Genomic DNA, 25,725 nt, shown 5'->3' on the forward strand with positions numbered 1-25,725 from the left:
TCGGGCTTATCTTGATCTACTGATAGTCTGTTCCCCAGTGTTCCCTTCCCAGCTCTGACGCCGCAGAGCGTTTATCCCATGTCCCCCTTCCCAGCTCTGATGCAGCTGAGCCTTGCCTGTGTTCCTGTTTCCCCCACACACACCTTAACAAACATGATTCCAATTTCCCTTCCCCCTCCTGTTGGACCCCATTTATATAGTAATATTCTCAGCTATACCTTAACCAATCATTTTACTGAAATTTAACGAACCAATTCTAACATATTGTAACATGCTTCTCTAACCAATTATATCCCACCACCCTAATTAACTTACACCTAGCAAAATTAACTGTACAGCAGAGAGAAACAATTACAGAATCAGACAGATTAACAATGGAAAAGTGGGGGCCATAAAGATAGAACAATACAGAAATGAGGGTTTCACAACCACAAGCATTGAGAAGTGATTTCTTGCCAGACCGGCTGCTGTCAAACTAAGTTTTCTTTAACCATCTTAAGATCTGTTTCTTTATCTGGTGGTGATGGGCACTATCAGGACAGGATCGTCTTCCTAACAGCCCAGTAGCACCTTATTTCAGTGTGACGGGTTTGGGATGTGAGGATGTGACCCTTCGCTTCCCAGCTTATGGCTGCCCCTGCTGCTTAGCCAAAGGCCTTAGCCTAAGAACAAGGCCTCAGACAGTCACAGTAAGAGAAGGCCCTTACAAATACAGACAGTGATTTTGTTTCTTTGTTTTTATACCCCTGTAAGTAGCTAAGTGATAAAAATACACCTAAGTTCTTAAACTATAGACTTTACAGGCAGGCCTGAATATCTCTATTCTAACAGTGGGGTCTATCCCTTCCCCCATTCTGTGTCTGTCTTGTCTATTCAGATTGTAAATTCTTCAGGGCATGGCCCAGCTACTATTCTCTGTTGTACTTTGCCTAGCACAATGGGGACCCACTGTTAGTTGATCCTTAGGCACTAAGCTAATGAATATGATTTATAATCATAATAACTCTCCTGCCACTTTGAGCCAAGGAAGCTGGTCTTGGGATGTTACTGCTTAAAAATGAGCTGGGGTTAAAACCATGGACTATTCCTTGTGACAAGTATCCCACAAATTCCACTGACCTCCCTTGTTTTCTTTGCCTTGAGTAGGGATTCCAGTTTCCAAACCTGATGTGATCTCCCAGCTGGAACAAGGGGTAGAGCCATGGGTCCCAGACCTCCAGGGCTCTGAGAAAGAAGTGCTTCCAAGAGCTGCCTGCACAGGTGAGGACTTGGTTAAACCAACTCAACAACTGTGTGGGAATGCAGGAAATATTTGGGATGCCCTACAAAGACCTTATGAGATCTCCAAGTTCAGGATTGTTCGCTGCAGATGTGGAATCATTAGGCAGATGTGACTCATGGCTTCCCTCCTATTCTGACTGACAACTAGCAGCAGGTCTCTCCCCATCTCTCTTTCCCCTGAGCGTTCTGGTGAGATGTGGATCAAAACTGATCCCTTCCTCTCTCCTCTGTGGAAGGGTTTGGGGAAAATCAGCACCTGATAGGTTTGATCTCTCCTGCACATATTTTGGTTTGTTCCCCCCCTTTTTCCATTCCTCTCTCTGAGATTTCCTTTCTCTCAGGTGCGGGGAGTGACCTGTGTCTGGATTCTCTCTGTCTCCCATCAGGTGATGGGCTGGTGAGTGAGAATGAGGAGGAGAAACCCCAGCAGGAAGATGCTGAGCAAGAAGAACCACATGGGATGTTATCAGGAAGATCCAAAGGGAATGATTCCGGGATTTGTGCACTCCCAGAAAAAGTGAAATCCTGTGAGACTCAGCACAGGCCAGAGGAAAACTTCAGTAGCCACTCAGACCTTATTACACATGAAAGAATCAACTTGGAAGAGACACGCTACACATGTCATGAGTGTGGGAAAAGCTTCAGTCGGAGCTCTGCCCTTATCAGACATCAGAGAATCCATACAGGTGAGAAACCTTATGGATGCTCTGAGTGTGGGAAATGCTTCAGGGATATTTCAAACCTTATCACACATCGGAGAATCCACACAGGGGAGACGCCCTACAGGTGCTCTGAGTGCAGGAAAAGCTTCAATCAGAGCTCAAACCTTATCAGACATAGGAGAATCCACATGGGTGAGAAACCTTATGGATGCTCTGAGTGTGGGAAATGCTTCATTCATCGTTCAGGCCTCATTTTACATCAGAGAATCCACGCAGGAGAAAGGCCTTACACATGCTCTGAGTGTGGGAAAAGCTTCAATCAGAGCTCAAGCCTCATTAGACATCAGAAAATCCACATGAGAGAGAACTGTAGCAAATGCCTTGACTAGGGCTGGCCAAAGTGGTGGGGTTTTTTTTGTTTTTTTTTTAAATCACATTTGCTAATTCCCACATAGTGATCTTTGCACCATCTTCACTGTGGTGTCTCAACTCCACCAGATCAGTTGCCTGCTTCTGCCTTTTGCAGCTCACCCGTCTTTGGGGTCAGTCCTGTGATCTTTTCTATCAACTCCTTTCCTTCTGAGTCACAGGAGTGTGTGTCCGTCCTGCCAGGAATGTTCATCAGCTCCAGGTGGGAGAGAGGTTTGATCCCAACAAGTTACACTGAGGCAAAAACTACCTGTGCCTGACATCCACTAGGGCTGTACATGGCGTTGGCTGCTCAAGTTAATGATCTTGGGGTAAAAAGACAATTATAGTTATAGAGCAGAAGCAGCCCAGGTGCAGTGGTTGGCATTAGCTTTCCCCTTGACCTGACCTAAACTCCATCATTTTTCCTAGTCTAAACAAACCCTGAGCATCACGGTTGTACTGTTCCCCCATTTCACAGCAACCGTTAGTCATCAGGTTTTCTTCTAGTTCTCTCCCTGCCTCCTCCTACTGTATCGTAAATGGAGGCTAATCCTGAAATTAAAACCTCCCTCCAAAGGAATTAGAGTGGGGGAACAGGTGAGAGAAATAGCCTGTGTGAGAATAGAGACCCAGTATAGACTGTAATTATTTCTATTTCAAGTGGAATTCATTTTGATAAATTTTAAAATAAATCTTTTGTTAAGAGGAAAATTACTTAATACAAGAGGTGTAACCTTTTACCCAGTTAGAGGGTAACAGCCAGAGAGTTCCCCAGGTCTCTTGTTTGCAAAGCAAAGACATCACATCAGGCAGCAGATGTCAAAATCTACAATGGTGATGGATGTGTGATGGGAGCTTTTCTGGGTTGGTTTTTTTGGTTTGGTTTTTTTATTTTTTTTTGTTTTGTTTTTTCAACCAGTTATTTTTATAGGTGTGGAGGCCCCTTTTCCTGTTGAGCACAGCTGTTTAACCCTCAGGCCTGGCTCTGGAAACCTCCTCAGTGCTGGCCTTGTGTTTCTTTCATGTTTGATATCTTTGGGGTCTACACATCCACACTACATGCGGTTCACAGCGACAGGTACTTTGAGAAACCTGTTGGGTTAAGTGGGCCTTTTCCAAACGGACATTGGCCCAAAGTCTGCCTCAGTTCAGCTGGATTGGGACACGTCTGTGTCAAAGGAGTGGTTCACACCGGATTTGCGCAGTAACCTCGGGGGAGGGGTGGTAAGATAACATCAGTAGGAATTGACAACAATGAAGTTAAAGATAAGGGTGAAAGACTCACCTTGCAGGGCAACAAGCCTGTTCTGTTCATTCCCTCTGACGCATCTGGCACTGGTCACTCTCAGGCAGCACACGGGGCTAGATGGACCATTGGTCTGAGCCAGTAGGACCAGGTTTGGGTTCTTATGTTACGTAAGCCATCTACGGCCTTGTCTGCGCTGGCAAGTTTCTGCACGGTAAAGCCGCTGTCTGCCCTGTAACTTCCAAGGTGTGCACGCTTTCAAAGTCCCCTCCCTGTTTGCTTGGTGATGCCTGCCGTGGTCTCCGCGCATCTCTCCAGGTGACCAGGCCTGCTCCACGCACCAGGTGAGCCCTGGCTTGGAGCAATACCGAGCTGCTGCACCTCATCAGCATTTGGGGAGAGGAGGCTGTCCAGTTCCAGCTGTGCTCCAGCGGTAGGAATTATCACGCCTATGGACAAATTTCATGATGCATGAGAGAACGGGGCCATGACTGGGACACACTTCAGTGCAGGGTCAAAGCGAAGGCCCTGCAGAACACCTGCCACAAGATGTGGGAGGCAAACTGCCTTTCCAGGGCTGCACCCACGAGCTCCAGATTCTACAAAGAGCAGGACGCGATACTCAGTGGTGACCCCACCTCCCCTGCAAAGGCCACTGTAGGTACTTCGGGGTACTTGCGTGCCCATTGAGAGTGGCTCGAGCCAGGAGGAGGAAAACTTGGAGGTGGAGGTGGAGGGGGACCCAGAGGCAGAGGATGTCTCATAGGTCAGAGATGTTTGCAGCTAGAAGTTCTTCTCTGCCCTGGAGGAGGCTCGCCAGTCACAGCTGGCTAGTGGCTTTGATTTTGGGAATCACTGAAGCGAGTTGTTGGGGGCAGGAGGGTTGCAGAAAGCAGGAGTTATGGAGTGCCAAGCGGACACGCTCTCCAGGTGCTACTAGCACTGCAAACCAGGCAGCGCTGTGCATGCCCTCCCCTGCAGCCGCTGTCGCAAACCTCTTTCCCGTGTGCCCCCAGACACGGCCAACGCACTCTTATCAACCTCCTGGCTCCAGTCTGGACCCTTCTGCATTCCACTCCTGCCCCATCGCAGTCCAGCCCTGCGGACTCCTAGTACCCAGTCCACTCAACACCCGTCCCTCTGCAGTTCATTCCTGCCGAAGCACAGTACCTGCTGCACTGTACTCCCAAGGATACGGTTGCATAGATATACTTAGACTGACACAAATCTTTAACCTCATCTACTCATGGGACACTCCTTTCCCTCATCCCCCACTGTGCTGGTGTGTGTGTGTGTGTGTGTGTGTGTGTTTGTTTTTGTCTCTCTCCTCCAGTGGTTGTTTTTAATAGAATAGTTCTGGTTTGGAAGCAATCTTCATTCCATTAATTGAAAGTGAACAGAGTCCTGCAAAGCAACAGGCAATTTTCTGCGCCCCTCTAATAGTGCTGGTCTCTGGCTGTTCAGATTCAACCTCCAGACACTGAGCTTCAGAGGTCCAGCCCTGAGTGAAGCTTTCACCCTTCCCGTCACAGATATTATGGAGTGTACAACATGCGGCTATAAGCACAGGAATATTGTCACTGGCCAGGTCCAGCCTTCCATCTAAGCAGCGCCAGTCGGCCTTTAAATGGCCAAAAGCACTCAACCGTCGTTCTGCACTTGCTCAGCCTGTTGTTGAACCGCTCCTTGCCGCTGTCAAGGTGCCCTGTGTATGGCTTCATAAGGGGTAGGCAGGGTCTCCCAGGATCACAATGGGCATTTTGACTTCCCCTATGCTGACGTTCTGGTCTGGGAAGAAAGTCCCTGCTTGCAGCTTCCTGAACAGGCCAGTGTTCTGAAAGGTGCGTGCGCCGTGCCCCTTTCCGAACCAGCCTGCGTTAATGTCTGTGAAATGCCCATGGTGATCCACTACTGCATGGATAACCATAGAAAAATATCCCTTGTGATTAATGTACTCAGGGGCTAGGTGGTCTGGTGCCAGAATTAGAATATGTGCCATCTATCACCCGCCACAGTTAGGGACGCGCATTTGTGCAAAGCCATCTGCAATGGCATGCACGTTGCCCTGAATCAGGGTCTTTCAGAGCAGGATTCAATTAATGCCTGGCACACTTTTGTCAACATGCGTCCAACGGTCGATTTTCCAACTCTGAACTGGTTAGCGACTGATTGGTAGCAGTCTGGAGTAGCCAGCTTCCACAGTGCTATTGCCACATGCTTCAACAACAGGGCAGCTCTCATTCTCGTGTCTTTGTGCTGCAGGGCCGGGACGAGCTCATCACAGAGTCCCTTGAATGTGGCTTTCCTCATCCAAAAGCTCTGCAGCCGCTGCTCATCATCCCCGATGTGCATGAGAATGTGATCCCGCCGCTCAGTGCTTGTTTCCACAGCAGCATTCCACTGTGGTCAGCAGCTCTGTGAATGCCATCAGCAATCTCCTGTCGTAGCTACTACATGTGGCGAGATCAATGTCGAACTCCTCTTGCCTTTGTAGGTTAAAGAATAACTCCACTGCCACTCGTGATGTGTTAGAGAGCGAGCAGCATATAGGTCAACCGTGCGGGGTCCATTCCTGCTGCCCAAAGGGGCAGAATGCACAGTACACCCACCATTGAAAGATGGCCCCAAATGTGAATGGAAGCACAGGGATTGCTGGGCTGCGAAGCGATGCATCATGGGGCATTGGGACAGGACCCAGGATGCTCCGCGACCCCTTCCGCCTTCCCACAACTCTTAGCAGCATAAGAGGAAGAGATGCTCAGTGGGATTCTGAGTGCACCGCTCCGAACACTGCTGCAAGTGTGAACACGCTATTGCACAGGCAGCTGACAGTGTGAACACACAATAGTGGTTTCCCTTCAGCGCTCTCTGAGCGGCAGTGTAACTCCTGGCACAGTAACTCTGTCAATGTAGACATAGCCTCAGAGAGACTGACTGCCAGGATCCCAGGACTGATCCCCTCTGGGGAATGAAGCACAATGGCGATGGGCTAAGCAGCCTGTACTAGTCTCCCTGTACCTGCAAAGCCTGCTAGCCCAACGTGCTGGAGCATCTATGCCATTACCTGGTTCCTAAACTGCAGCTACAGTTCCTACCCCAGTGAATCCAAAGCCCGAGAGGTGCAGAGACCCAACCCCTTCTAATCTTAGAAACGCTTTGTCCCCTTTTCTATTTTTGTCTGTTTCTTTTTATGAAGTTGGAGACCTCCCGGCCTTTCTATTAGCTTGGTGTGTAACAGTGCGGCTCAGTGGGTGTCAGTGTGTGAACACCTCTGAAATCTACACAGGGAAGATGCTAGGAAAAATAGTTCCCCAAATCTTAATAGCCTTAAAAACTCTGCCCTATGAAATGACTGAACGCATGCTCCACACCTATGGAAGAACTGGACGGAATTGAGCGGTCAGATACGTATTGTTCAGCAAGAGCTGTTTGAACTTCTTTTACTAATGTGTCTCTCTAAGGTCTGTATGTGTTTTGGGGCGAGAGGGTGAGGAGAAGTATTAGCTACCGAATAGTGAAATCTAAGGAGAAAACTAATTAGCTTTGAGGTTGTGGGCTAAATGTCAGCAATGATTTGGTTTCGGTATTGAAATATTCAGCTGGGTAAATCTGGGTTGCACTGCCTGGGTGAAAATCTCTGATTGGGATTTCGGCATCACTAAATGTGCTCCTGCCTTCTTGGGTTGCTCTTTTAGGATTTATAGGGGTTGGTTTTTCTACTGTATTAATCTGATGGTTGGACTAAATTGACGACTTGATTCCAACGCAGTATCCTTGTTAACTCATTGATTTCCTGATTTGACCTGAACTTTATCACTGTGTTGTTTAACCCTTAGCTGAGTGGTGTCTATAGTCATTTAGCCTTAGTGATGTGAGCTCTTGGATTTATTTGTTCATGTTAATAAAACCTGTAACTGGGAAGTTGAGTCATTTCTTTCAATAAGCAAACGGGGCTGGAACTTTTCTTTGTGTATTTCCCTTTAATTCAATCTCCATTTTCTTCATTTCACACTGTTCTAAGTTAAGGAACGTGGAGCAACGAAAACTGACACAGACCTGTTGCTGCCCCATTCTGTGCCCATCCAGCAGGAGCAGAGAACAAACCCCTCCTGGAGCCAGGATTGTCACACTGGACTGGAAATACAGACACGTGTCCCCAAGCTTTGCTGTCTTTCTCCAATCATGGCATAAGGGTGACACCTACACCTGCTTGTAATCACGCCTGGCAGGAAGGAGATCCCTATGTGCATTGCCTTGGGAGCAGGGGGATCTGGGAGACACTGGGGGCTATTTACCCAGAGCTCAGGAGCAATCTGCTCAGGGGTGATGCAGCAGAAAAGAGCTGGGTGCTGCTTTCCTCACTTATTTCTCCTTATCCCCTTTCAGTCTCTCCTCTTTCCCTTTCTTCCCCCTCCCCCACCCTCTGGCAGGGAGACTTGGTCACTTCCCTGCTCCCAGGGGCGCTCACTCTCCCATAGCTGGATTGGCCCCTGCGAGCGCTAATAGGAGCGAGAGCCTGGGTGCGGGTCAGTCCCTGCAGCGGCTCTGGGACACACAGGGGCAGGAGGAGGAGCAGAGATGGGGCTAGTTCCCACCTCAGACAGTCCCTGGCCCAGTGAGTGCGGCAGCTGCAGCCTGGGTTGGGCTTGAAGGAGCCAGGAAGGGGCTGGAGCAGTGGGGGGCTGGTAGGAAGGAAGCAGGAAAAACAAGGAGAAGAGCCATGGGGCAGCTCCTGGTGGCCGGGCTTTGTAAGGTACCAGACACTGCTGGTGCTGCTGACTCCAGTGTGCGCTGGGAGCCGGGGCTGAGCTCCGGGCTGCTGCTGCAGCGCCAGAGGGGGCTGCTCCAGGGACAGACTTTCACTGAAGCACTTTCTGTGCCCTTCCGAGGTGGGGACTTTCTCCAGCTGGACCCAGACCCAGGCTCTGCTGCCCCCGGCCAGGGGCTGCAGGCACCAGGGGCCAGAGGGACCCCAGGGGCAGCCCTGGGTGGGCAGAAGAGAGACTCCACACACAGGTCCCAGAAGCTGAGGGTCTCGCAGCCCCTGGGGATCTGCTCTTGGGTGGGGTCTGGACAGTGATGGAGCCCCGCTGCCTCATGCTGCCTCAGGTGTAGTGTGAGAAACTGCTGTGTGTAGGAATTTGCTACTTATGGTGCATTGAGCATGCTCACATGAACTGAGCATGCTCAGTAAATCTGCTGAAGCCACTTCCCTTCACTCTGCCCTTTCTCAGAATCAGATTCTGCAGATTGCTAGTTACAGGGTGTCATAAACGTATAGCTACAGGTAGCATAAAATACCCTGTAAAGGGTTAAAAAGCTCAGATACCCTGGTTGGCACAGGACCAAAAGGACCAATAAGGGAAGAAAATACTTTCAGATCTGGGGGGGAAGGTTTTTGTTTTTGTGTTCCTTTGTTCTCTCTGGGTCAGTGAGGAACCAGGGCATGAAAAATACATCTCCCTAAGCACATGGCACAGAAAAACCTTAGAGTTCTGTGCATAGGCAGGTCCCTGCAGACCTTGCTGAGTTACAAGGCATATCTGCCTTTTCTCAGTGGGTCGATTGTGTAGCTGATGGTCCGTAATGGGCCATCAAGCAGGCTAGGCAGAACTGACACCAACTTGTCTGGCTGGGGTGTTCCCTGGAAGCAGAGCACAAATTTGAAATACGGGCAGCATAGAGCCAATATTCATAACATCAACTAGAAAAATGATACACAGTGAGAGATAGCATAATATAATCAGCCAATCAGAACCTCTCCATAGACCCCTTACACAACAACCTTTCTACAATATTGGCTGCGAATATAGAACATTGGTCACAATGGTAATCTATACAGTTACAGATTATGTTAATAATGTCACAGGAGGTGACACGGCATCAATGAAATTGGAGCTGGGGCAGCAAAGAGCCACCAAATGTTCTGAGGGCTGGAGAAAAATGCCTTCTAGGGAGCTATTGAAAGAGCTCAACCTGTTTAGCTTATCAAAAGAAGATTGAAAGGTGACTTCATTGAAGTGCTGAAGTGCCTTAATGGAGAGAAAGGATTGGGTATTAAAGGGCTCTTGAATTGAGCAGAGAAAGGCATAAGACCCAATGGCTGGAAAGTGAAAAGAGACAAATTCATATTACAACTAAGGCACAAATATTCAACAGCGAGGATGATTCACCACAGGAACAAGTTACCAAGGAAAGTGATGGATTCTCCATCTCTTGATGTCATTTCATGAAGACTAGATGCCTTTCTGGAATGTGTTTGCCCCAAAAGTAGCTCTTGTGTCCTACAGGAGGCCTGTGATATGCAGGGGGTCAGATTAGATGCTCTAATGGTCTCTTCTAGCCATAAAGTCGACTAATATCTGAAAAACTGAGTGCAGCATTGGGAGCAGTGTCTGATGTTTCCTTGTCTAGCCGGCTTGCTGCCTAGAACGAATGCTCCTTGAGTGGGGTGATCCCCAGGGAGTAGCTCAAACCTGCAAAGTGCCTGGCCAGGGGCAGGACATTAGCCCAGCAAGGGAGGGGTGTGGCAGTGACATCACAAAGGCCTTTTGCAGGACCTCAGCCTATTGTTCCAAGGTGGTGGGGAGGTGGTGACCTCACAGAGAGATGCTGACATCAGCCAGGCAGGACAGGGGCGAGGGGCCAGGGAACCCTCAGAGACCCCTGTGGCTTTGCTTCAGCAAGTCTCCTTCTCCAGGTCTCTCTCTGAGGACTGAGAGAGTATTTGGGTTCATGGACGTGAGTGCCAGGAGGAACCTCTTTCGAGTTTTCTCCTTCCCTTTTCGTGATTTTACTAGAAAACAGCCATCCCTGTTTAGAAGGTAAGAGCCTCCTGGAGGTTTGAAACCTGTTCAGTCTGATCCATGGGGGTGAGAGTTGAATTCTAGGCATGGAAAACACGAGCTTAAGGAGGCAGAATTTTATTGCACACCTGGGATTTTGTCCCTTAGAATCACCGGGGACATTGGGGTTTGTCCTTTTTGTTTCACCTTTTCCTCCATCCCTCCCTCCCTCCCTCCTTTCTCTTCTTCTCTTGCTTATTTTGTTCTTTCTCCTGTTCCCCTCTCAACACCAGGAGGGAGGGTTGTGTGTGTGTATGTGTGTGTGTGTTGCAGGGGAAGGCTCGGCAGCTCCCACTGGGAGGTCCACCCAAAAATGTGGGGCTGAAATAGTGCTCAGGCAGTCAGGACCAGATTAACCTTCTGTGGGTCCTGGTACCAAACATATTTGTAGGCCCCTATGTAGTCACTGTGGGCTCCGAGTGTGGGCCTGGTGGGGCAGTGCCATTGGTGCCATAGCATACCTGGTACTGCATCTCAGAGACATTTTTCATTTTGATCACACACCCCTACATGACTGTACGCATTGCCATACACAGCTCCCTCAGCCCCCGGGTTTTCTTATTGAGCTGTACACCCATGTGGGTTTACCAGTGTCCACAGTGAGCAGAACTTTCATAGTGATCAAGGAAACTCCCCACAGATTTATCTCCTTCCTCATTCAGACCTTCTCTAGCCATGTCTCCAGTACCCCCCATGTCACCAGTCACAGCATGTGGTCCTAGTCTCAGCTCACAGTTCTAAAGCCAGCAGACACCTGATCAGTTCTGACAGATCCCTCCCTCAGCAGCCATCCTGCCATGTGAGCCAGCCACCTGCAAACACCATCTCCCCAAAGTCAGGACTTAGCCCTTGGGAATCTGAAGCCACCAGCCTCTCTCCCTCTGCTCCCATCTACATGCTAGTCTGGTCACCACCTGGTCACCACCACCTCTCCCCATGCTTGTTTCCTTTCCACTTTGGACATGCTCCCACCCAGCTGGAAGCTCCCTCTGCCAGCCTGACCTGCTCCCTCTTTCCCTGCTCCCCCTGACATTCCTGTCCTACTGGTGACCTTTGTTCCTTGAGGTTAACTCCAGTGTCTTTAGCTGCTCTAGCTTAATGGCCCCCAGTAGTCACAGAGCCACCTGCAGCTTCTCTGGCTACGGCCATGGGGCCAGTTCCCAGAGGCCAGCCTTAGCCACCTGCAGCTACTAGCCGCAGGAGGGGTGGCAATGCCAGGACTGAGCATGCTTGAACCTTGCAACGGCTGCACTAGGGACTCTAAATTCTCAGCCCTGGCCCTAGGCAGCTGCAGACTCTGGAGTTAGGCACTTCCCTCCTCTAGGCCATGGCTTTAAATATCTGAGATTCCCATCACCTGCAGCAGAGGCCACCAATTCCCACGCCCCCCTCAGCCATCACCTAGTCATGCAGAAAGTGCAGCCTGAGTGATTTTGGAGGCTGGGGTGGCAGGAGGTTCCCGTCCCTGAGGAGCAGCTCTGCAACAAGCTCACGTGCTTCCCAGTTGGGACATTAGCCGTTACTGACAAGGTTTGTCTGTGTTCTTTTTTTGATCTCATTGTTAGGTGTGAGAAGTATGAACCGTTTAATATGTTCAATTAGTTGCTTAATAAGATGTTTATGAAGTAAATCACTGGCTTTAAAATAAGATCCAATCAGGAGCATATGAACTATTGACCCCTGGACTCCATCTCTGAGAGGGGACTTGTTTACCATCAGGGGACAGGCTCAAACCAGTCCAAACCGGGTTTTCCCGCCAAAACCAGCCCTCAGCGTTCCATCTCCTCAGCACTTTTCCCGCCACAGAAGTGATATAAGGACGTGCTCAGCGCCTGCGCGGGGCCGTCCCCCCCCCAGCGACGGCCCCTCCACGGTCGGGTCTTCCCAGCGCTCCCGAGCCGGAGAGTGACGAGCCCCCTCGGTCCCGCCGTGAGACTGAGGAACAGGAGGCCTGTCACCCCCATTCCTGCCGTCCTGCATCCCTGGTGTCCAGCCTCCCACGGAGCCCCCGGGGAGTGAGAGACCCCGGGGGGGGCACTGGGGCTGGGCAGGAAAGTGACTCTGCCCCGGGGAACCTGGGAGAAGCCTCAGAGCTGCCTCAGCCCCAGTGGGATTTGGGGGGCAGAGACTGGGGCCTGGCGGGGGGGATCCCCTGTGGTGTGGGGGGAGATGGGGGGTGTCAGGCAGGGAGGGGAGAAGCTGGAGTTGTAGGGGGGGAAGGTCAGTGGGATGTGGGGGGGGTTGAACTGTCTCTGGGCAGCCAGGAAATTCCCGGGGGGGGGGAGTTGCGGGCGGGGGAAGGGGGGAGGGGGGTTAATTGGATCCTGTCCCTGTTGGTGCCACTTGCCTCTCGCCCCCGATACAAATTCTCTCTAGTTCTGCCCCTTTTCTCTCTGAGTATCTCACACGGGGCTATAAAATCTGGGGCGATTCCCCCCCTTTCCCCTCCAATGATCAGCTCTCCCATCTCCCCCGATTTCCCCCATTCTCCCCATGAGTCTCAAACGTCAGTTTAAAATCTTCTCTAGTGAGGGGCATTTTCCCACCCATTTTATCTGCAGCGATTTGTCCTTGTGTAGGTGGGAAATTGTTGCCCTGAGTCATTCCCCAGCACATGGCTGCCCCTGGAGTGGGGGTGGGATGGCTCAGTGGTTGGAGCACTGGCCTGCTAAACCCAGGGCTGGGAGCTGACTCATGGGGGCCATTTGGGGATTTAGTTGGGGATTGGTCCTGCTTTGAGCAGGGGGTTGGGGTAGACACCTCCTGAGGTCCCTTCCAGCCCTGATATTCTAGGAGATGCCGGGTCTCTGCCAGGGCAGGGAAGGGAGGCGCACGTGTCCCCCATGGGGACTGCCCAGACCCCAGTTTCCCAATCCCAGTTGTTGCCCCCTAACTACCAGCACAGTTGCCCCCAACCATCAGTTGCCAGTCACCTGTCCATCCCCCACTGCTGCCCCCTTCCTTTATCCAGGGACCTTCCAGCTCCCCCTCCCTTGCCCTTTTAATCAGCTCCTCAAAGGGCTCCCTGCTGCCCATGGCAATGGTGGGGGTGGGGGTGGGGGGGAACCATTACTTTGTGTTTATGTATTGGACAGTCGTATAAAATCCAGTCCAACAGTCCCCCTTTTCCACTAGTTCATTAACAGCAATATAAAATCCCCTCAGATCTTGGTGTTTTTCTCTCATGTTATCAAATACGCAGTTTGTGACACATTTGCTTTGCAAATCTCAAAGATTCATATAAAATACCCTAAACATTTGCCCCACTGCTCTCTAGTTGTCTATTTCTAATTGAATATGCGCTGAGATTTTCCCCTGTCTCTCTAATTATAAAATACCAAGAAAATCTCAGGTTTACACCTTTGCTCAGATTCTTGAACATGGATATAAAATGTTTGCAAATGTTGCCCATTTCCTCTTTATTCATTTATCAAATATTGATGTGAAACACTCAGATTTTACCTCCTATCAACAACTGATATAAAATCCCTCTGATTTTCCACTTTCCTAGAGAGGAAATTATAGAGATAATTTGCAAAATGGATCCAAAATCTCTCAGATTGGGAACTCTTTCATTTCTGAACGTTGCTCTCAAAGCTCAGGTTTTGCCTCTTTCTGTGTCATTATCAAATGTCAGTTAAAAATCCTATCGGGTTTGGGGCTGTTCCCCGTGTTTCTAAATCCCAGCAACTTCTTCCTTCGAGGGAACCTGTTGCCCTGAGTTCTTCTCCATCCTGGAGGTTGCAGGGGGTGAAATTGCCCAGAGATCATCTTTCCCGACTCCTTTGTGAATCATTTGGTCCCTCCTTTACCTCTGTTAAAATGTTTGCCAAAGAAAGAGACCAGCCAGATATTTAATACACATCAAAGCCAGAGGCCTCCCCCTGTTTGGGGGGTCAGTGGTTCCCAACCAGTTACAGAAGAGTTGGCTGGACCCTTTTCTCCAGCTGGCACGGGATGAGGAGGTCACTCTGAGTGCAGTGTGAGTTGAGAAGTATCCCAAACCCCATGGCAAATGGCCTTGGTGAGGGGTTGCTTCCCGCAGTGCTAAGATGCAGCCACCTCTGGGGTGGATCCATGGTGACCATTATTTGGTAGTGACAGGCCATGGACATTTCTTATCTATTTTGTCCCTCCAGGCCTTCCATACTCCAGTTCAAGAGGCATCCCCCAGGGCTCCCTCTGCCTGTGTGACTGGCCAGCAGGGGGCGGTGGTCACTTTCTATCCACTTCTCAGGCACTGTGAGGTAACAGTGTTGCTGGGGGGGTGGGGGTGGAGCTGTGGGGGGAGATAGCAGCTGAAGGGGGATTGTGGTGGGGGGAGGCCTCTGGGTGGCTGGGCAGGGGGTACCCTAGTGAGGTTGGTGGGTTCTGGAGATTTGGGGTTTCAGAGGGTGGTTGTGATGTGCCCAGCCCTGAGGCTGTGGGTCCTGGAGGTGGGTATCGCTGGGGGCTGCAGAACAGCCGGGGTGGGCGTCTCTTGGGGAGGCGGGACAGGGGGTTAGAGGGAGCCTGGTGCTGAGCCAGGGGCTCTGTCTGGGCTTCCCCCGCAGACTCCTGGGATTGCTGCCGTGCCCAGTGCACAGAGTGTGTGTGGGAGAATCCCCGGCGCTAGGCCAGGGGGTGCCCCTGTAAAGCATCAGGGGATCCCGCAGGGGGGAGGAGGCAAAAGGCAGGGCAGATCCTGCTGGAGGGCAGGGGCGGAGGGGGTCCTAGGCAGGCAGTGAGGGACTGAGTTCCCAGTGGGGGTCTCTTTTGGGGGGTCTCTGGCTTTTGGGGTCTCTTGGGGGGAGGGGGAAAACACTTTGGGACTCCCAACCTGGCAATGAAGATCTGGTGGGGGTTCTCTGGCCGGTGGGGTGAGGGGAGGGAGAAGGGAGATTAAAAATGTCTCTGTGGGCTTAGCCTGGCAGCAGGGGCCAGGTCTACATTGTAATAAACAGATTGAGCATTTCCCAGCATGGCAGAATCTAGCGTGTCTGTCTGCAGGGAAAGGGCCTGGGGGAATTCTGATGTGAAATTAACTAAAACCGGTTCTGAAACACCCACAACTGCCCTTCTCCCCGAGACAGGCTGCAGAATGACGTCCATGTTTTGCTCCAGCTCATCCCAGCCTGCCGTGGGACAGGGAAGAGAAATGGCTGCAGTGGAGCCAACTGAGGTAGAGATTATCGGGGGGTTGCTGGTGGGTTCCTGCTGGAGGAGAGGGAGAGCAAATACACTGGAGATGGGAAGGTTTGCACAGTCTGGTCTGGAGGTTGGAGCGGGGCAGGAGATGCACAGGGTGGAGAAAGGAGGAGGCCAGGGTGTGGCAAACCTGCTGGGAGTTATTTAATAAGTGGCCTAGATTCTAGGTACAGACCCAGGAAGTTCGGAGGTGGAAATGTCCTAATTTGTGAAGAAAGAAAATAGCCCACCTACATGGAGCTAGTCAAACTGACCAGACTCCCAGACTCCCAGTGCTGGAGCCTGACCTCACTAACCAGCGGCTGCTGTGAGATATGAAGGGGACACCCATGAGTCAGGCTTATTGGAGCTGCCTCTCCCTTCATATCCCGCTTTTCACAAGGAGGAGGCTATTGGGCTTCCTACCAGGGAGCTCTCCCTGGACCCTGCTAGGGGCTCCATCTCCTGTATCGGTCAGTGGCTAGTAGGGGTGTGATGGATCTGCTGGGAGAGACAAGGGGCTCTCGCTTCGTCCCCTCACCCTGGTATTTGCTGGATACGCTGAGCGGGGTCGGGGTGGGACTCTGTTGAGTGGGATCCACCCAGAGCTTCCATTTGATTGGCTCCTCTCTGCCACAAATAGTGGGGCTGTGCGTGGGGAAAGAGGTCCTGAGTGTTGGACTCTTGCTCTTTCAGGGGCCGGTGACCTTCGAGGAGGTGGCTGTGTATTTCACCAGGGAAGAGTGGGCTCTGCTGGACCCCGCTCAGAGAGCCCTCTACTGGGATGTCATGCAGGAGAACTATGAGACGGTGACCTCGCTGGGTAAGGGTTCCTGTCCCCTCGGTTCTTGGAAGGGGAAATGAAGAGATAAGGTTCATGCCAGCCCCATGATGCCACCTCTACTCTGTCCTGTTTCAGCATCACCCCAATATGCCAGTGACACACACACACTACCAGAGACCCTCCCCTGCTGCAGAACACTTTGGGAACAGAGCACAGGAGCCGTATCGCACAGTGTCAAATAGCTCCTGTTTGCTCAAGTGAAACTGGGGGTTAGGTCTGGCATAACTGTTCCATACCCCTAATCATTTTTGTTGCCCTTTTCTGAACCTTTTCCAATTCCAATATATCTTTTTTTGAGATGGGGCGACAACATCTGCATGCAGTATTCAAGATGTGGGTCTATCGTGGATTTATTTGCTGTTTTTACAATTATGATATATGATATATTCTGTCGTATCTATCCCTTTCTTAATTATTTCCAACATTGCTTGCATCATATTTTGCAATATATTCCAAATAAGGTAATTAACGTGCAACATATGTGTCGTTGTTTGGGGTTTTAAGCTTTAAAAGGCTTGTGTGATTTTTAGCTCAGGGGACAGTATTCCAATAGCTGTCACCCCCTGCGCACTTTTAACCAAGAAAAGAACCTCAGGCTGAGCTGATTCAAAATCAATTGTGTGGTTGTTTTCCACAACAGCTTCAAGAGGTCCCTGTGATGGAATGTAAATGTCTTCTTCACACCTTCCCCCTGCAGGAGAATGGCTGTTTGACCAGCTGTTTGCCTTGCTGTCTCTGAGGAACTGCTCTGTGGGTGTTCCCCAGAATTGTAACTTTTTCAGTAATATCATACAGTAAAATCTCATAACTTTACATACAGTGTTACTACACATTTTAACAGGAGGATAATATTCAGTAGATTATGCGTTTTCAAATGATACCTCACAAGCCATACTGTGTACAAAATTGATCATGATTTTCTAGAAGAGTGAGCACAGTGACACAGTGTCTGTGTGTGTGTTCCCAGCAGATATGTGGGTATTTCAATCCCTCATAAGCATAGTGTTCGGCATCTTCAAGGCCCTGGGGAACTGGTCCTGGGAATTCACTGGTTTACCAAGTGTGACACTGGATGGAATTGTGAGACACTTTGGTATTAATAATAAAATAATAATATAATCTGATAAAATTGCAATGAATCGTGCTCGATATGCCATGTAAGGTGTCAGTAAAATGTTATGATTTGCCAAGTATGATAATATTGTTTCTATGTTTGTATCACCTTTGTATTGTGAGTTATAGATATGTAGGGTATATCTGTATTTCCAGACTTGTGCAGTGTTTCTGGGTGACACCCCCAGACATATTGGCATCAACACTGCCTAGCCTGTTTGATGGCCCATTGACGATCATCAGCTGTACAATGAGCCCATGGAAAGGACCAAGGGGATACACCTATTGAGTCAGCAAGACATGCCGGGGTATGCCTGTGTAATGAGAACTCCAAGGCTTTTCCATGCCACGTGCTTTGAAGCTTGTGTTTGGGACACAGGAAGTACAGGACACATGGCAAAAGGAATGTAAAGGGCAGCTGCATCATCTCCATTTTGTCTTCAATCCCCCTTCCTACCTCTGGAGCAACTTCTCTACAAACTGAACCCTGGAACAAAGGACTGAATGACCCATCCAAGCTATGGGTGTGTTCCTGACGGACTTTCAAGCCAGCAGCTCACCAATACTGCTAAGAACCTGATATATCCATTTTGGAATGTATCTGACTGCTTTCCCATTTAACTTCTTTCTGTCTTTCTTTCATTTAAACCTTTAGTTTAGATGCTAAAGGATTGTCTGGAAGGATGGAATTTTGGGTAATATCCAAACCTATACTGACCTGGTGATGTGGCTGACCCTTTGGGGTCAGAGGAACACTTTGTTTATGTGAGCAGAGTTTTTGAATAACCTCTCACTGTACTGGACCTAGCTGCTGATTAGGAGCCAGAGAACTGGGATGCAATAAAGGGGGCTGCGTGATTTCTTTTTTCAGCTTCTCGATTACCCGCGTGGGTGATCAGAAGCACAGTTGGTGACTGGTCGGTGAGTTTAACTTCAGTGTTAACCAGCAGTTTTGGGAGCATCTGCTCTCCCTTTTTCAGCCTGCCCTGATCTTGGCATTTTCAGTGAGAACTGCCCCTGGCCCACCAGGTCACACTAAGCACTGAAGTTAAATTAATAGAATGTTTTTATGACCAAGTCTTATGAAATCAACTGAACTCCTTTGTTTTCTTTCATCTGAGCAGGGTTTCTAGTTTTCCAGCGTGATGTGATCTCCCAGCTGGAACAAGGGGAAGAGCCATGGGTCCCAGACCTCCAGGGTTCAGAGGAAAGAGAGATCCTGAGATCTCCGTGCACAGGTGAGGAAACATTAAACCACCTCAGAATCTGTAAGTGCCCGAAGGAAACATCTGGGATACCCAACAAAGCCTTTGGGGAGGTCTCTCAGTTCATTATTATCCCTAGCAGGGGTCGTATCCTCAGGGTAAATATAGTTCATGGCTTCCTATAGATCCTAGCAGACACCAGGCAGTAGCTTCCTCCCTTCCCCCTGCGTATTTGGAAGGGATGTGAAGGCTGAATTCATCCCCCTCCTCTCTCCTATTTGGGGGAAGAGTTTGGGGGAGTTCAGCTCCTGATTTTTATTTGACCTGTCCTCAGCACTTGTTTTGGTTTGGTCTTCCCCTTTCCATCCCTGTTTGAGGTTTCTGTCTCTATCACAGCAGGTGATGCAATGGCATGTGAGAAAGAGGAGCAGAATTCTCAGCCTGAAAATGTTGAGCCAGTGGGTAAAAACAGAGCATTATCTCAAAGATGGAAAAGGAATGTGTCCAGGAGTCATGAGCAGGGAAAGTCCTGGGAGATTCAGCACAGACCAAAAACAGATCAAGGAAACCAGCCAGGAAAGAAAGTGGATAAATTTATTTCCTCTCGGGGAACTCAGAAGATCCTCATGGAAACCACAACACAGCAGGAAATCCTCAGGCGAAAGAGAAAAAATACATGCAGGGAGTGTGGAAAAACCTTCTCTCACAGCTCAGCCCTTTCTGTACATCAGAGAATCCACACAGGGGACAGGCCCTATGAATGCACTGAGTGCGGGAAAACCTTTAATCGCAGTTCGCACCTTATTAGTCATCAAACAATCCACAGAGGAGAGAGGCCCTTTGAATGCCGGGAGTGTGGGAAATGCTTCACTAGCAGCTCAAACCTTTCTCAACATCAGAGAATCCACACAGGGGAGAGGCCCTTTGAATGCCGTGAGTGTGGGAAATGCTTCACTAGCAGCTCAAACCTTTCTCAACATCAGAGAATCCACACAGGGGAGAGGCCCTTTGAATGCCGTGAGTGTGGGAAATGCTTCACTAGCAGCTCAAACCTCTCTAAACATCAGAGAATCCACACAGGGGAAAGGCCCTTTGAATGCAGTGAGTGTGGGAAAAGCTTCACTCAAAGATCAGACCTTTCTAGACATCAGAGAATCCACACAGGGGACAGGCCTTATGAATGCGCTGAGTGCGGGAAAACCTTCAATCGCAGTTCGCACCTTATTAGGCATCAAACAATCCACAGAGGAGAGAGCCCCTAGGAATGCCGTGAGTGTGGAAAATGCTTCACTAGCAGCTCAAACCTTAGATTTAATTTACCCTGGTTCCTCAACTGTTGCTACAGCTCTACTACCCATCAGTCCAAAGACTGAGAGAAATGGAGAGTTCCAACCATTATCCTTTTAGTATCTTATTGTTCCTCTCTCTGTTTTTTGTGCTGGCCTTTCTATTCTATCACTTTCTGCCTTTGTTTAGTTGGTAACAGTTGGTTTCCATCACTCACGTTTGTTTGTTTAAATCTCTATCCGTTGTGAAATAAATTTTTTGCTTGTTCGATAACTGTACTCAGGTGCTGTGTGAGATACAGTAGCAATGGTCCACAGTAAAACTAGTAACCTGGGATACTTGGGGAAGAGAGGATCTGGGATTTCACCAAGTATCTGGTGACCCGGGCTGGACCCCAGAGTGGGACACATTGAAGGAACTCAAGGGTTAAGGTGGCTGCTGTAGCTCAGAGGAGGGTCCCTGAGTTCCAGCAGGCTGGTGAGTTTGGTCACTAACATCCAGCTGCCAAATGCAAAACTCCCTCTTCCTTGTGGCAGGTGGCAACAAGGAGACTCACAGTCCTCAGCACCCTGAGAAGGGTCACAATGTGTCTCTATGTTGATCCACCTGTCAAATCCACACAGGGAAAGCTCCCGATAGCACAAAACTCTGCCCTGTGAAATCATGGAACATGTGCTCTTTGCTCTGTGAAAGCATGTAAAGAATCCCAGCGCTGGAGGACAGGGTTTGGGTCCAGAGTGACCTAGACAAATTGGAGGATTGGGCCAAAAGAAATCTGAGGAGGTTCCAGAAGGAGAAGTGCAGAGTCCTGCACTTAGGATGGAAGAATCCTATGCACTGCCACAGCCTGGGGACTGACTGAGTGAGGGGGGTTTGATAGCAGCCTTCAAGTACCTGAAAGAGCAGCAGTGTGGGCTTTCTCCTTGCCACTTTTGCTGGGCTGGGCAGGCAGCCTGGAGGCCTTTCTAGAAGAGAACTGGGAATGGAGTTAAAAAAACCAATGTGAAGACCAGAACCTCAGGTTTAGACTCATTTATTTATAATATTAAATCTTCAATTCTAGTGTCACAGTCAATACAATTGCTTCAGCCTGATAGTTGCCCAAAGGAAACTTAACGTCTCTCAAGGAGTGGAGAGAAAACACTTTTCAGAGTCCAAGAGAGACAAGGCGGGTGAGGGTAAGAGCTTGCAGAGGACCAACCTCTGTTGGTGAAAGAGACAAGCTGTGGAGCTAACCCAACACCCTTCTTCAGTTCTGTGTAGCCTGGAAGGTCGTCTCTTCCATAACCAGCAGTTAGAACATAAGAACAGCCACACTGAGTCAGACCAGTTCATCTAGCCCACTCTCCCGAAAGTGGCTAATGCCCGGCGCCCCAGAGGACCCCTGGGCCCAACATGGATACAGCACCACCACAAAGAAGGTTAAAAGTCAATGCACATGGGAGAAGCATCTTGTGTTTCCATGGGCGGTAGGTTTGTAGAAATTTTGGTGGTGCCCAGAACCTGCCCAAACTCCGCCCCCCACCCGCCCAAGGTTCTGGGAGGGAGTTTGGGGTGTGGCTGGGGATGAGAGGTTTGGGGTGTGGGAGGGGGCTCAGGGCTATAGCAGAGGGTTGGGGTGTGGGGTGATGGCTGTGTGGTGGAGCTGGGGATGAGGGGTTCATGATGCAGGAGGGGGCTCAGGGTTGGGGCAGACGGTTAGGGTGCAGGGGGATGAGGGCTCTGGCTGGGGCTGGGAATGATGGGTTTGGGGTGTGGGAGGCTCTGTGCTAGAGCCGCGGGTAGGGGTGTGGGGGGTTCGGGCGCTGTCTGAGGCTGGGGGTTGGGGGGGTGGGCGCGGCTCTGGGCGGGGGCAGAGGGTTCGGGGGCAGGGGGATGAGGGCTGTGTCTGGGATGGGGATAAGGTGTTTGGGGTGTGGGAGGGCTCAGGACTAGGGCAGAGGGTTGGGGTACAGGGGTGAGTGAGGGCTCTATCTGGGGCTGGAGAGGAGGGGTTTGTGGTGTTGGAGGGGGCTCAGGGCTGGGGCAGAAGGTTGGGATGAGCGGGGGGATGAGGACTCAGGCTGGGACTGGGGATGGGAGGTTTGGGGTGAGCTCAGGGCTCAGGCAGAGGGCTGGGGTGTGCGGGGGGATGAGGCCTCTGGCTGGGACTGGGGATGGGAGGTTTGGGGTGTGGGAGGAGCTCAGGGCTGGGGCAGAGGGTTGGGGTATGGGCGGGGGAATGAAGGCTCTGGCTGGGACTGGGGATGGGAGGTTTGGGGTGTGGGAGGGGCTCAGGGCTCGGGCAGAGGGTTGAGGATGTGGTGGGGGGGGTGAAAGCTCTGACTGGGGGTGTGGGCTCTGGGGTGGGGCAGGGCTGGGGATGAGTTTGGGGTGCAGGCAGGCTGCTCCGGGACAAGGGCCAGAAAGGAGGACTCCCCCCAGCCCTTTCCCTGCTGGCAGCAGCAAGCTCTGGGGGAGGAACCCCTCATTCCCCCCCCCAGCAGCACCCTCACTCCCACCACTGTCACTGCAGGTGCTCCTAGGGCCCTTCTCAGGTCCAGGAATCTCCCTCGCCTCCCCCATTATGGGTGCCGGGGGGTGCTGCATGCACCTCCTCCCCTGCTGTTGCCCCTGACTGTAGCCTCACTGGGGGTGGGGGATGGGGCTGTCTCCTTGCCCAGCATGGGGCAGGAGTGGTGACTGCAGGGGGGGGCTGTGATGGTGGAGGGTCCCGCTGGAAAAGGGAAGGGTCTGAGGTGGAAGGGCAGGCTCAGAGTCAGTCTGTCCTGGCAGTGAGAATGGAAGGGGGGGCACTAGGACCCTGTGGCAGCAGTTGCTGCAGGGAGGCAGCATGGAGCTGCATGGAAGAGGCAGGGACCCTCTGCTCCCTCCGGGGCCCAGGGACATGCATGGGGCCAGCAAGGGGGTCCGGGGACACTCGGGAAGCACGGGGTGGCAGGTGGGGCCAGAGGGGAGACCCAGCCCCAAACTTTGGTGTAGCTGGGCCCCAGGGCTCTGAATATTGCTGGTGCCCGGGGTATATAACTGTGTCATCTGAGAAAGACAGAACCCTTGGAAACCTGCATCTCCCATCCCCTGGCCTTGCGTGTTATGATTCCAGCTGCGTGAGCTGTTTGTAGGATGTTCGGCATGATGGGGACATGAAGTTTTGAGTCAGTTTTGCTCCTGCAGATTCCTTTGCTGTTACAATTATAATGACATGAACAAAGGGAGGCACAATAAACCCCCAAATTGCAATACAGGTGGGAAAGGGAAGATCACGGTTAAGCCAAACACGTCAAAATAAAAATTAATACAAAAAGGGGAGGGGAAGAGATCAGGTATGTGGAGATCCCTTGATATTTCAACGCACATTGTTAGAATCAAAGTTCAGATTTGACACTGGAAAACCTGCAGCTACCCAGCTCTGTGAACACCTGTGATGAGCCTGATGGAGTTGGGACACCTGTTCTGCTTCAATCATTTATTTTCTCTCTTTCTTCTCCCCCAATTCCTCATCTCCAATGTCTCTGCCTTTCTCCTCTTGCTCCCTCTCCCTGCCCTTTCCCAGGAACTCACAGTCTACAGCATTTAGGACAAGCCAGAGCTCCCATGTTCTGCACATGAGCCTGTGTCAGAGGACGTGTGACCGGTCAGAACCAGTCACCAGAACAATATGACCCTTTATGGGCGACTTCTCTGCCTGCTCTGCAATTTACACCCCACTGAAGGGGTGGGGTACAGCTCTGACTGAGAGGCCCCACAGGAGAAACTTCAGTCCCAAAGACAAATTTGTGTGAAATGCTGAGAAGTGAAGAGCCCCCAAATCCCCAGAACTCTAGTGCCACCCCATGGCACCAGCACTGGAAACCCAGTGAAATGGGGTTACAGAATACAAGGGGAGGAGCAGGGAGAGAGGTGACAGAGACTCTCTCTCTTTCCTTTTCTCTTCACTTTCTGTTCTTCTCTTTCCTTCCAGGAACTGCAGTCACAGCAGGGAGGGTTTGTCTCTTTATTAGGGATCCTCTGTGTCACGGAGGCTGCACAAGTCATAGGTTCTGTGGCTTCTGCAGTGGCCACTGCGGCTGACTCCGTGGCTGCCCCAGCAGCTGGCCTGGGGGCAGCTTGAGCAGTGGTTCCAAGGATGGCAGCAGCAGCCACAGCTCAGTGGCTCCTGGCACCTGTCCTGATGTGGCCGGAGCAGGGCTGGCCTCTGGGGCTCCCCTCACCTGGCAGCATCTGGAGTGGCAGTGGGTCCCCGTGGTTTCTCCCCCCGTACATGGTGCCACGGGCCCCCCTGGACTCCCTGCGCCCACAGCTGGTGCCACGGATCCCCCTGGGCCTCCCTCCCCACGATTCAATGAGGGGTATTTATGGTATAAGTCATGGCCGGGTCATGGGCAATGAGCTTTTGGTTTTTGCCCGTGATCTGTCCATGACATTTACTAAAAATACCTGCGATTAAATCTTCACCTTCCTCATTATCGATCAAATAAATCGCAACGCCTCCACCTGCAAGTGGATTTAGCCCAGGACCCTCAGAGTCAGCAGCTGTTACGCCCCCACTGAGCTCTCTGGTCAGGTGTCCTAGCGCTGGAAGCCTCCTGTTTAGATCCTAAAATAGCGTTTTTGCACCAGGGGGCTGAAATTTTGGACCGGACATTGTAGCTCCACCGTTATTTTACTGAATTGCTTCAAAACAGCAAGTCAAGAAAGTCTCCTAAGTGCCAGGCTCTCTGCCAAGGAAACAGCTGCCCCTGCACTGCAGGAGTCTGTGCGTTCCACCCAGCAATGCACACACCTGCTCCGCACTGAAGGGGGGTCAGACAGTGACAGGGTTGGTAACACAAATACTTCAGACTATTAACTCCAGGTCCCTTCCTTTCTTTAACCCAGGATGTGCCTGTCAACTGGTAACCATGGTGTTATCTTCACCTTAAAATACCTCTCCGTACATTTTCAGTGAGCCCTCCACCCCCTGCCCTCCCTGCAGCCAGACCCTGTCTCCAGCCAGCCCCGCACACCCCGGCTCCAGCCCACCCCGGCTGCACCCCCCGGCCCTGGCTGCAGCCAGCCCCGCACCCCTGCCCTCCCTGCAGCCAGACCCTGTCTCCAGCCAGCCCCGCACACCCCAGCTCCAGCCAACCCCTGCTGCATCCCCCTGCCCTGCCTCCAGCCAGTCCCGCACCCCATGCCCTGCCTGCAGCCAGCCCCTGTCTGCAGCTAGCCCCTCATGCCCCGGCTCCAGCCAACCCCTGCTGCACCCCCCTGCCCTGTCTGCAGCCAGCACCTGTCTGCAGCCAGCCCTGCACCCTCTGCCCTGCCCCCACCAGCTGCGTCCTCCCTGCCCTGCCTGCAGCCAGCCCCTGCCACACCCCCTGCCCTGTCTCCAGCTAACTCCTGCTGCAACCCCCTGTGGCCCCGCCCAAAGCCAGCCAGCACCCACACACCCCCAGCCGTGCACACCCTGCCCTGTCTCCAGCCAACTCCTGCCGCACCCCACTGCCTGAAGCCAGCCAGTCCCGCACTCCTCTGTCTCCAGCCCTGCCGACCCCTGATGCACCCCGCTGCGTCCCTGCCTGCAGCCAGCCTGCCCCACACACCCCTGTCTCCAGCCAGCCCCGCACCCCTTGCCCAGCCTGCAGCCAGACCCTACCTCCAATCAGCCTCTGTCCTGCCTGCA

The 25,725-nt window shown here is 51.4% G+C and overlaps 1 pseudogene; it reads left to right on the forward strand.

Moving 5' to 3' along the window:
• The first annotated feature begins 2,038 nt into the window (after positions 1–2,038).
• LOC120381639 overlaps positions 2,039–25,725 on the forward strand; it is a 318,539-nt pseudogene continuing 294,852 nt past the window's right edge.

This window comes from Mauremys reevesii, linkage group 14 (assembly GCF_016161935.1).
Source record: "Mauremys reevesii isolate NIE-2019 linkage group 14, ASM1616193v1, whole genome shotgun sequence".
NCBI lineage: Eukaryota > Metazoa > Chordata > Testudines > Geoemydidae > Mauremys > Mauremys reevesii.